Source organism: Asparagus officinalis, chromosome 5 (assembly GCF_001876935.1).
Source record: "Asparagus officinalis chromosome 5, Aspof.V1, whole genome shotgun sequence".
NCBI lineage: Eukaryota > Viridiplantae > Streptophyta > Magnoliopsida > Asparagales > Asparagaceae > Asparagus > Asparagus officinalis.
In genome coordinates, this window is record NC_033798.1 from 124,009,359 (window position 1) to 124,021,355 (window position 11,997).

Sequence of the window (11,997 nt, forward strand, 5' to 3'; positions counted from 1 at the left end):
AAAAGAGGTCTCGGCTACGTCTCCTCGTCCGACGACGAATGTTGCTGGCAAATCATTGATCAGATCGCTAACAAGGCTAGAAACGGGTACTCTTCCGACTCTTCGGCTGGGGGTTCCGACACTAGCCTTGGCGAGACGTTCAAAAGGTTGATGTCTAATATGGTCACGGTCGATCCTACCGCAATAGAGGAAGACGACCAGATGCCGACATGGGAAGATCCGTGGGTTCATCACCTAAACATGCAGTATGGTGATAGGTTCGAACAAAGAGAACCTCCTACCGAAGATCAAGTAGTCCAAGTGAATATGGGAAGTGAGGAAAATCCAAAGCCGATATTCATTAGCGATAGTCTCCTACCCGAAGAGAAAGAAGAGTTAATCTCTCTTATCAGGGAGTACATCGACGTGTTCGCCTGGAATTATGAAGACATGCCAGGGCTCGACCCAAAGGTTTCGTCCGCAAATGATGGAGGCGATCGAATCCGAGGTCAAGAAGCTTATTGACTCGGGCTTCGTTCGAGAGGAGCAACATCCAGAATGGCTAGCCAATATTGTCCCAGTCCTTAAGAAGAACGGGAAAGTCAGGATTTGTATCGACTTTCGGGATCTCAACACTGCTTGCCCAAAAGATGATTTTCCCCTCCCCATCACGGATGTCATCATCGACAATACGTGCGGGTTCGAGAGGATGTCTTTCATGGATGGTTTCTCTGGTTATAACCAAATAAAGATGCATCCAGATGATGAAAAGCATACCGCATTTAGAACGCCTCTCGGCGTCTTCTGCTACACAGTTATGCCCTTCGGCTTAAAGAACGCAGGTGCTATTAGAACGCCTCTCGGCGTCTTCTGCTACACAGTTATGCCCTTCGGCTTAAAGAATGCAGGTGCTACATATCAGCGAGCCATGTCAAAGATCTTTCAGGAGCATCTCCGAAAGACTGTCGAATGCTACGTAGATGATTTGGTCGTGAAAAGTCGTGATAAGAAGGATCACATTAAAGACTTGAAGACCATGTTCGACTTGATGCGAGCCCATCAATTGAAGATGAATCCTACCAAGTCTTTCCTCGGAATGTCTAGTGGTAAATTCCTGGGATTCGTCGTCACCACCAAAGGTATCCACATCGATCCTGATAAAGTAAAGGCGATCAATGAATTACAACCTCCGAGAAACCTCAGGGAGCTCAGAGGATTGCAGGGGCGATTGGCTTATATCCGTCGGTTCATTTCGAACCTCTCAGGAAAATGCCAGCCATTCTCCAAGCTCGCAAAGAAGGGCGTATCATTTGTATGGGATGATGCTTGTCAAAAGGCATTCGAGAGTATTAAAGAATATCTCTCGAAACCTCCTGTACTCGTCGCACCGAAATCGGGCAAACCGTTCTTGATTTATGTCAAGGCGACGAGCCACTCATTAAGTGCACTACCTGCACAAGATGACGATAACGGTCATGAGCAGACAGTATATTATTTGAACCGAACCATGGTAGGCGCCGAATCTCGATATCCTATGATTGAGAGAGAATGCCTCGCCTTGGTGTTCGCTATTCAGAAGATGCGACATTATCTGGTCGGGTAGACCATTTATGTTATCTCTAAAGTTAATCCGGTTCGAGTATTCATGACTCAACCAGCTTCCATGAGCTGGCGATTAGCAAAATGGGCCTTACTCTTGTCCCAATACGACTTACATTTTAAACAACAGAAGTCGGTAAAAGGACAAGCCATCTGTGATCTCCTGGCAGCTAATCCAACTACGGACACCGCCGAGATATATGACGATCTACCCGACGAAGCCCACGAAGTCAACGCAACTTCACACCAACAAGTATGGCATTTGTACTTCGATGGCGCTTCCAGAGCAGCTATTGTCACAAGTGCTCCTGGAAGTTCTAAGATTTCTTCCGGAGTGGGAGTTGTCTTAGTTTCCCCAGGAAAACATGTGATGCCTCGCGCCTACTCGCTAACCGAGCCATGCTCAAATAATGTAGCAGAGTATAACGCACTGATCATAGGACTCAACTTCGCTAAGGAGCTGGGGGTTGAGTATCTCGAAGCCTTCGGCGATTCTCAACTGATAGTTAAACAAGTTCAGGGAGAGTACGAGGTTCGAAGCCAAGATTTAATACCATACCATAAGATGGTAGTGGAGATGGCAGAATCATTCGAAGGATTCTTTATCGAACATATTCCACGGCTACAGAATACCTATGCAGACGCATTGGCAGCATTGGCCGTATCTCTGGCACAACCTCCCGAAGCAGAGCAGTTTGTTACGGTAAGAACTCACCAACTCCTAGTACCGCTTTACAATGAAGATGCTAAGGAAGAAGAAGTTCAAGAGGCGCACGCTACTCAAATCGAGTTCAAACCACGAGATTGGCGTTTCCCCATCATCGACTACGTCTTGCATGGAATCTTACCAGAAGATGTGAAGGAAAGAGAGTCAATCCGATGAAGAGCACCAAGATTGTACTATAACACGGAGAATCGAACGTTATACCGCAGGGGGTACGATGGTTTGCTATTGCGTTGCTTATCGACGAAAGAGGCTGAAGAGGTCCTTAGGGAGGCGCATGAAGGAGAGTGTGGCGCACACCAACCTGGTCCCAAGCTTTATGACCGCATCAGAAGAATGGGGTATTTTTGGCCTTCCATGATGAATGATGCAGTCACGTATGCCCGAAAGTGTGATGCATGTCAAATACACGCGAATTACATGCACCAACCTCCGGAGCATCTACATCCTTCGGTTACGTCATGGCCGTTCGAGACTTGGGAATTACATGCACCAACCTCCGGAGCATCTACATCCTTCGGTTACGTCATGGCCGTTCGAGACTTGGGGTATGGACATTGTTGGCCCTATAAATCCCCCATCAGTCAAAGGTGACCGGTTCATCCTGGCAATTACCGATTACTTCTCCAAATGGGCCGAAGCGGTTCCACTCAGAGAAGTTAAAACGAGTAATGTCATTGCATTCATCAAGCACCATATCATCTATAGGTATGGTGTTCCAAGACGAATCATACATGACAACGGTCCTCAGTTTGTCAGCAACGTCTTCATAAGGTTCTGCGAAAAGTTTAAAATTCAGGATATCTCGTCAACGGCTTATAATCCCACAGCAAATGGATTAGCTGAAGCTTTCAACAAGACTATCATAAAACTCTTGTCAAAAATCGTGAAAACTAATAAACGAGACTGGGATGACAAGCTTGGCGCGGCTCTATGGGCCTATCGGACCACGGTGCGCACACTGACGGGAGCAACCCCATATTCACTAGTATACGGATGTGAAGCTGTTCTTCCATTGGAGATTCAAATCCCGTCTCTTCGGATCGCTCTTGCAACCCAGATGACGACCGAAGAACAACATCAGAAACGCCTCGAAGAACTCGAGAGGCTCGATGAAAAGCGCCTGGAAGCTCAACAACATATTGAGTTTTACCAAGCTAGAATTTCTCGAGCCTTTGACAAAAAGGTTCGACAAAGGAGTTTCAAAGAAGGGGATTTGATTCTAGCTGAAAGGCGGCCTATGATCCTTAATTCCAAGAAGAAAGGCAAATTTGAACCCAAATGGGAAGGGCCATTCGTAGTAGAGACAGTTTACTCGAGCGGCGCATATCGCTTAGTCACCAAGGATGGTGACCGGCTTATGATGCCAATAAATGGCAAGTTCCTGAAAAAATACTATCCCTAGTATCTTCAGGATAACCAATGTATCGGGAAGTTCCCAGAAGAATACCACATGGGGTATTCTTAGGGATAACCCAGTCATTGTAGAATTGATGAATAAGAAATCTACGTTCGAACTCTGAATGTCAGAATGTTTCTTCTTATTTTTATCAAAATTTTCTAACCCTCATGAGTTATTTTTGTGAGATGAGATCCAATCCTCTGATAGGTTAATCTTTCCTCACCAAACCATCCGCCGATCAAATTAAGCGACGGTGGATCCACCAACATTTCCATCTGCCCGTCGTTGGTATTTCTCAGACTCAACATGTTAGGTCCTAATCACCCAGCATTAAAGTCTTCCTTTGAGTGATAATACGAGTTGGCACTTTCTTTGCTACCTGTATTCCATTTTCTTTGCTTTCAGGTCAAACCTATAAAAGGTAAGGCCAAAGCCAAACTCCTCTCTCGATTCCCTCCATGAACGAGAGGTCCACTTTCAATTTGAGCAGTCAAACCTATAAAAGTTAGGATTGTTCCCGATCTCACTCAGTCAAGCCTACAAATAGTTAAGACTAAGACCGAGTCATTCCTTTTCGATAAACGAAAAAACCGCCTTTGTTCCCTTTTCCACCAAACCTATAAAAGTTAGGGTTGAAATTGGGCTTTCTCCTCAATGAATGAGGGATTCTTTGGGTTCAAATGACCAATCCTATAAAAGTTAGGGTTGTTCGAACCTTTCCGATTCTCGGAGTGGAGATCCCACTCTTAGTTTCATCCTTCCGGATTCTGGGGGTGGAGATCCCACCTCGAATTTCCTTTCCAGCTGTAGATAGAATATAAAATTCTTCCTCTTCAGCACCGGGAGATAGAATATAAAATTCTTCCTCTCCCATTTCTCAGTCTGTCTTTGTTCTTAGAAAAGACACGATTCTCAACCGCCAATCCGGGCACTTGGTGCACGAGAAATTTTATCTCAACTCCTAAATAGAGATAAGTCTACGCCTAATACGCGTTGCCGGTTTAGTCTTTCACCGATTGAAGAAGACACCAGAATTCCAGTCTGGGGAATTTCATCCCGAAGCCTAAGAAGGGATGAGTCAGCGCCTAACACGCATTGCCGGTTTAGTCTTTCACCGATTGAAAAAGACACCAAGGTCTAAACTTGGGGAATTTTATCCTGAAGCCTAAGTAGGGATGAGTCAACACCTAATACGTGTTGCCGGGTAGCCCATTCCCGTAACAAGGGCGAAGCCTATGTATTCAAAATCATAGCACAAAGTCTTAGAGAATGCACAACGTTACATGTGGAACGGATCTAGACAATCCGCATGCTAGCCCGATTCAAACGGTGATCGGTAAAGGCACATCAAACCCGTTGAAGGCTGGGGGTTTGCCAAAAATCCCAAAGTCTACGCCTAACACGCGTCGCCGGTTTAGTCTTTCACTGATTGAAAAAGACACCAAGGTCTAAACTTGGGGAGTTTTATCCCGAAGCCTAAGAAGGGATAAGTCATCGCCTAATACGCGGTGCGGGGTACCTTTCCCTATAAGAAATGGTGAAGTCTATGTATTCAAAGTCATAGCATTAAGTCTAAGAAAAGCAATTTTCTTAGCACAACGTTACATGTGGAACGGATCTAGAAAATCCGCATGCTAGCCCGATTCAAACGGTAATCGGTAAAGGCATATTAAACCCATTGAGGGCTGGGGGTTTGCCAAAAATCCCGTAAATCTTGTCATTCAGAATAAACACAGAAAGATCACGAAAGAAGCAAATGCGGAGTCTCTATTAATAGATCGAGTCAAAAGCATACAATAAAAAGCTCGTTAGCCCGAAGGCAGCTGACGGCTAAGAACATGAGACTCTAAACTAGAAAGCCTATCTATACGGACAGAGTCTTCGGAACTGCTTAAGATCTCCGCGGCTTCATTCTTCAGCTTCATCAATCTCTCCTGTCTAGATCCCAGCTTCTCGAGCGTCTGTTCACGAGAGCGCTCTAATCCAGCCAGGTCTTCTGCAATAAGAGTAACGGACTCCTCGGCGTGCCTCAAGGCCTCCTTCAATCTAGCCACTTCCTCACGGCCTGAATCTAAAGAGCTGAGTAACTCGGCTCTACCTATATCCTTCCTCGCCACGGTAGCCATCAGCTGCGTGACAGAATGCTCATGTGATCGAAGCTCGCTGCCGATGGAAGATCTCAGGTCGTGCCACTGTGTCAGCCTATGCTCCATCTGAGAGGACACGAAAGAAGAAGCTCCACCAGCCTTCAACTACCCCAACTCTCGGATCTCTGACTCCAGAACAGTGAAATCGGCAGTGAAGGAATCGGCCAACTCCGGATACCCTTCTTCTCTGAACATCAGCATGTGACGAGAAAAAGAACGCCTGAACTGATCGAAACCGTATCCTCGATGAAGAAGTTTCTCGATCATGCCGTTATAAAAGACGGTAAAAAGGCCGAGGTCCGTACGGAAAATGTCTTTATCGAGATCGGTATCAGCCAAGAGGGCGCGGACATGCTCATATAGAGATGATCGAGACCCTACAAGAAACAGTGTGGAAAGCTAAGAGATTATCGAATACGATAAGAAAATTTAAAGGCAAATTCCGAGCATACCAAGGCCAACGGAGGTCCCCTCAGGCTGAAATCCGACAGGTTCCGAAATAACTGCAGGAGTAGTCATAGAGAGTATATCAACCCCTGTAGGCAAATCAGTCATACCTCTCGGCTGTGGTGGAGAAACACTGCTCTCAGGCAAACTATCAGTCCCAGAAACTGTAGTGGCATCAGGCACAACGGCTGGTCCTATAGTTACACTTCTTTATTAGTCAAAATAAAAATTTAGACAAATAAGGAAAATCGGGATGATAAGATCGTCTGCATACCTGCAAGTCCGTAACTCTGAAGTGAGCTAGATATGCCGGGAATCGATATCGGGTTAATCCCAATATCTGGCACTGTAACATTAATCCTTCGTTAGTCAGATAAAAGACCAAGCAAAATGAAGGAAATCAGCTATATACCTGTGAATGAATCACTCTCAAAGGGTGGTCCCACAGTTCCTCTGGTGGCTTGTTCAGCCAACATGTCGGCAAATAATCCAGCGCCGGGCCCCGAGAAACCTGGTGCAGAGGCACACCCCTGTTCCTCGAAACCTACATCATGATAGGCTCCATCCTCAGCTGGCTTTTCCATCGTGACATCTGCAGGATAACCCAAATGCTGGAAGATGAGGAAGAAAGGAAAGCTCAGAAATACCTGTAGCAAAAAGCAGGAGATTCTCTTTCCCCATGCTTGAGGAGGGTATCATTGGATGTAGATATACCTGAATATGGGACGGTGGGCTCAACACTATTCACCTGCTCAAGATCAATGTTTAGATCGATGCCCAGAGAACCGTCATGAAGAGCGGCACACATCTGCTGCATGAAGCAATCCATGTTATCAGATCCAGGAGATACCGGACCCGGCGGAAGTTCGCCCTCTTCAAAGAACCCTGGAGCATAAAACAGGGTTACGAATCCCAAAAGGTAAATCACCTTAAAACAATAAAAAATAAATATTACCTTCCCCTCCATCGGTGATGCTTCCTAAATCCACTCCATAAAGACGCTGGCCGTCGTGTGGTTTGTGAGCGATCTTCTTCCTTTTCGGGGCGCCAGCCCTCCTAGGACAACCAGGTCGGTCATGCACAGACTTGTCACATGTCTCAACGTGTGTGGGAGCTCGATCGTCAGGCCCTGAGCTCGTATAACGAGGAGCTGGCGGCTCATGATCGTCAACTGTCCTACCTAAAGTGACAATGGTCATTTCATTAAGCGAACAAGATCTGTCGTTTATACCAATTAGAATGGAGAAGGAAAAAACCAAGAAGCATGACAAACCTGTATCGAGTTCTTCTCTGTCGGTATCTACATCCACATATTCTTCCTCGGAAGTCTCGTCGTTATCACCCGTAGGAAGGAGCTCTTCATCATCTGTGAGAAGAGATTTGTCATGCCCCTTTCTCTGCTTCTGAGCAAGCTCAGCCCTGCGAGCAGCCATCATAGCAACCTAGACCGAGTGCTCAGACTGTAACTCTGAAAGGCTCCTCACACCTATGGACTCATAGGCAGAAAGGAACCACTTGCAGCTGAGGAAAGTGATCAACGGCTTACGCCTATATGAAGGAAGAGCAAAATGGGCTCCAGTGCAGCCCACCATAGTCCACAGCCATGCTCGTATGCCGTCAATAAGCCCTCCCTCAACCTGCAGACCACGGCTTGGATTCCCAACATATAGTTGGTCATAGCCGAACTGACGAGCAAAACGGCAGGGAAGGTAAGGCTCTATATGACATTGATTCCTCACCCGGAGAACAAGATACCCAACGCGGATGTTCGCTAACCAGCGAAAACAACCAATGTCGAGAACAGTCCGATCACTTCTAGGTTTCTCCTCGTCAATCAGCACGTCACCATAGCAACCCGAAAAGTGAGGAAAACACTTGAAGAACTCCCAGCTCTTACGGACTCGAAGCTCCCGTTGTACATCACCGAATTTGTTCCCGAGCCATCTGCTCTTCTCCAATAGCTGCATAAAAGGAACGGGGACATCAACAACGCTGGGCGCCGACATCAAGTCAGGACGGTGAAGGACAAGCCACACCATCAGATATGCATAAGGGAGCTCGACCTTCGGACAAATAAGCTCAGTCGATGGTTCAGAACCCATCTGTGTAAAACTGCTGACTAGACACCTAAGCCCGCAATGGATGCCAGCAACCATCGCTGGGAGCAGGGAAAGCTCTCTCCCGTAAGCTAGCTGAACTGTAGGGAAGAGCACCTCGATGGGTAGAGCGTCTGAAGGCTGGTGCGGGACAACACATTTCTTCAACCAGAGAGCAAGGTAGCCTGCTAGTAGAGTCCGGGGCCCAATGGACTTCTGTGCACGGCAGAGAAAAGAACGAAACTTGGTTCCCGCAGGAAAAGCTCCCTCAGCGCTGGCAATGGTGAAAGAACGAGCCTCAGCCTTCTCCACCAACTCATTAACGGCGGTAGGGGTCAACACATCTAATTCACGAATGGGCTCGCTGGAATTACCCTCCAAATTCTGGAACAAATAGCTAGCAAACTGTTTCAAGCCGACCTGCCTCTTCCTTTTCGCTTGAGGAGAAGTCTGGACCAAGGAAGTATAATAGTGACAGGTAAGATCCTAGAGAGTATCATACATATCGGGAGTATCTTTCTTCATCCACTCCAACTGTTGGTTCGAGGGAAAATACTCCTGATATGGACAATCCCCCATCGAAAGACCAGAAACCTGATGCATCTCATGCAAGGCCAACCCTAACTCGCCACCGCTGGTCAGGAAGGTGTTACTGTCGGGCATGTAGGTCTCTAGCAACGCCAAGAAATGGCGACAGCTGACCGGGATTCCGTACATGGTGGCTCGTATGGGTGCATACAATCCACTGCTCTTCAAATCCCTCTCCCAGCGCGCCAAGACGAAACTGGTCATGCGTGCCCACCACCCCTTGGCTAGTGAGGAAGCCCAACCATAGCATCTATAATCTGGTGGAGGTAACCTTCTCCCCAGAAGAGCCAGACGATTACCCACGGTAGGAGCAGCTGCTGACACCTCGCCTGGGGGTGCAGTGTCAAGGCCCATGATCCCTGGTCGAAGACCACGAATATCATGATACCCGCTAGAACCAGGAGTCTTGTGATGAGAGGCATATCCACACTGGACTCGCTCAGCATCGTCAGTAAGATGCCAAGACATCTGTCGTTCCACGGCCTGTCCCTTCAAGTGACTGAAAGAATATTGACGCGGAATGGAGGGAATGTACAAGAGAGCTCCTTCGTCGAGAGTCAGCCAGTGTTCCTCGGTAAGGGTCAACGTAGTAGGATCCTCGACGTGATCTCCGAACAGGAAACTCGGCTTCTTTAAAGCTTGAGTAGAGGTAGAATCCGCAGTAAAGGAGGCATCCGTAATAAGCTGGCGCAAGCAATGACGCCCTCCTTCCCGTATCAAACGACAGGATTCGTCGGAGCGATCTCTGTCAAACCGAGGGAGTGGACTAACGGCCTGCCTGAGAGAAGCTGAAGAGAAGACCTCCCGGCTACAACCAGTATTGGCATGAGGAGGAAGGCTGCCCGCAGGAAACTCTACTGCAATAAAGCACAAGGATAGAGTCAGAAAATCCATCTCATAATAAGAAAGATAAGCTCATTCACGGAATAATTAGAGAGACGGTTTTGAGTGTCCTACACTGGAAGAACGGTATGCATCATCACGTAAATAACGTGGTAACATACACCGACCTATAAGGTGTAGGACGACACAAAATCGCCCCAATGTATAAGAAGACTTGAATTGGCCAAGCAAGACAAGTCTGAAACCTTAACCCCCGCGAAGGAGGGTGTCGGTTCTTCCTTCATGACCCGCGAAGAGGTCAATCAGGGATACAGAAAATGTAAATTCTCACCCCCAAAGAAAGAGGCCGCTGGAAAAGATGTCGCGGGAACCTCTTCCTCGCTGTGCTGCGAATGAGAACGACTCCTACGAGGTCGAGATCGGCGTGGAGACATTGAAAATCTGTAACGAAAAGCAGCAAGTCAGGCACAATCTAAAATATGAATACACGAAATTTAAAAAGGGAAATTAAGAACTTTAATTAAAGTCCTATGTATAAATAGGATTTTATAATTGAAGTCTAGTTAAACCTACAAATTTCGTGCATGCGAAACAATGATTGTCATTTTTCGCAGTAAATTTTGGTGAAATACCTAAAATACCCTTCGTGTTCAAGGCTAAATTCGGGTCAAGGACACGCTCGAGTTGGGTCATGGTCATCATATCTGATCATATAGCACCCCCGATACCCCACAATTTTGGTTAATTTTACAAATAAGCCCTTTTGTAGAATTTAGCCAATTTTGCAAATAAACCCCTCCACAAATTTCAATTTAACGTCCACATGCCCTTATCAAAACTTTGGTTATTGGGTTGTGGTCTAAACTTTTGGAATTTCAGCCCTAAATTTCAGCCCTTTTGCAAATAAACCCCTCTACACTTTGTAGGTCGCTTTTTGCAAATAAACCCCTCAAACAACATTGGTTTTCTTGCATAAAGCACCCCTCAAATTTTCGGCCATATTGCAACTTTACATAAAAGCCCCCCAAAATTCGGCCCTATTGTAACTTTGCATAAAACCCCCCAAATTCTTGTGCATACACAACCCATCATCAAAGAACCTATCCTCTAACTCATGAGAACATAAAGCTACAATCTTGTCAAAAAAAAAAGAGATCTTGTGAAGGGGACTTACCAAATCAAGAGGCTTTTCTTGAGCTTGAAGATGATGAAAACCCTAGCTTGGAGGAGAGGGTATTTTCGGCCAAGGAAGAACACCAAAATCCGAAATTTCTTTATGGAGTTTATGGGTTTAGAGTTCTTGGAAGGTAAAGAACAATGGTGGAGGGATAGAGGTAGAAGAAGATGATTCAAGAGGGAAAGAATCCTCTTTTGAAAAGACTTTGAAAAGAGGGGGGAAAACAAAAATGGAAAGAATTCAAATAAAAGGGAGGGGGGGAATTCAGTTTTTGGCCAAAACACCCCAAGGGGTGTCTCGGCAAAACCGAGACACCCCAAGGGTGTCTCGGTTTTGTTGAGACACCCCTTGGGTGTCTCAACCCTATTCGAGCCCCCCTGAGCCTTTTTCGAAGTCCGAATTTGCCTATTTTCGCCGGTTGTTGGACATTTCGACGAAATCCACACTAATCAACGACGAGCGATCCAAAACCCTAGGGTCAACACCGGTCAACACGTAACCCTAGGTCAACGCCAGTCAACGCGTTGCCACACAAGTCAACGTTTGACGATTCAAAACCCTAGGGTCAACGCCGGTCAACGCGTAACCCTAGGTCAACGCCAGTCAACGCGTTGCAACCAAAATCAACGTTTGACGATTCGAAACCCTAGGGTCAACGCCGGTCAACGCGTAACCCTAGGTCAACGCCAGTCAACGCGTTGCAACCAAAGTCAACGTTTGACGATTCGAAACCCTAGGGTCAACGTCGGTCAACGCGTAACCCTAGGTCAACGCCAGTCAACGCGTTGCAACGAAAGTCAACGTTCGAGGATTCGAAATCCACGAAAGTCAAGGTTCGAGGATTCGAAATCCACACAAGTCAACGTTCGACGATTCAAAACCCTAGGATCAACGTCGGTCAACGCGTAACCCTAGGTCAACGCTAGTCAACGCCAGTCAACGCCAGTCAACGCGTTGCAACGAAAGTCAACGTTCAAGGATTCGAAATCCACGAA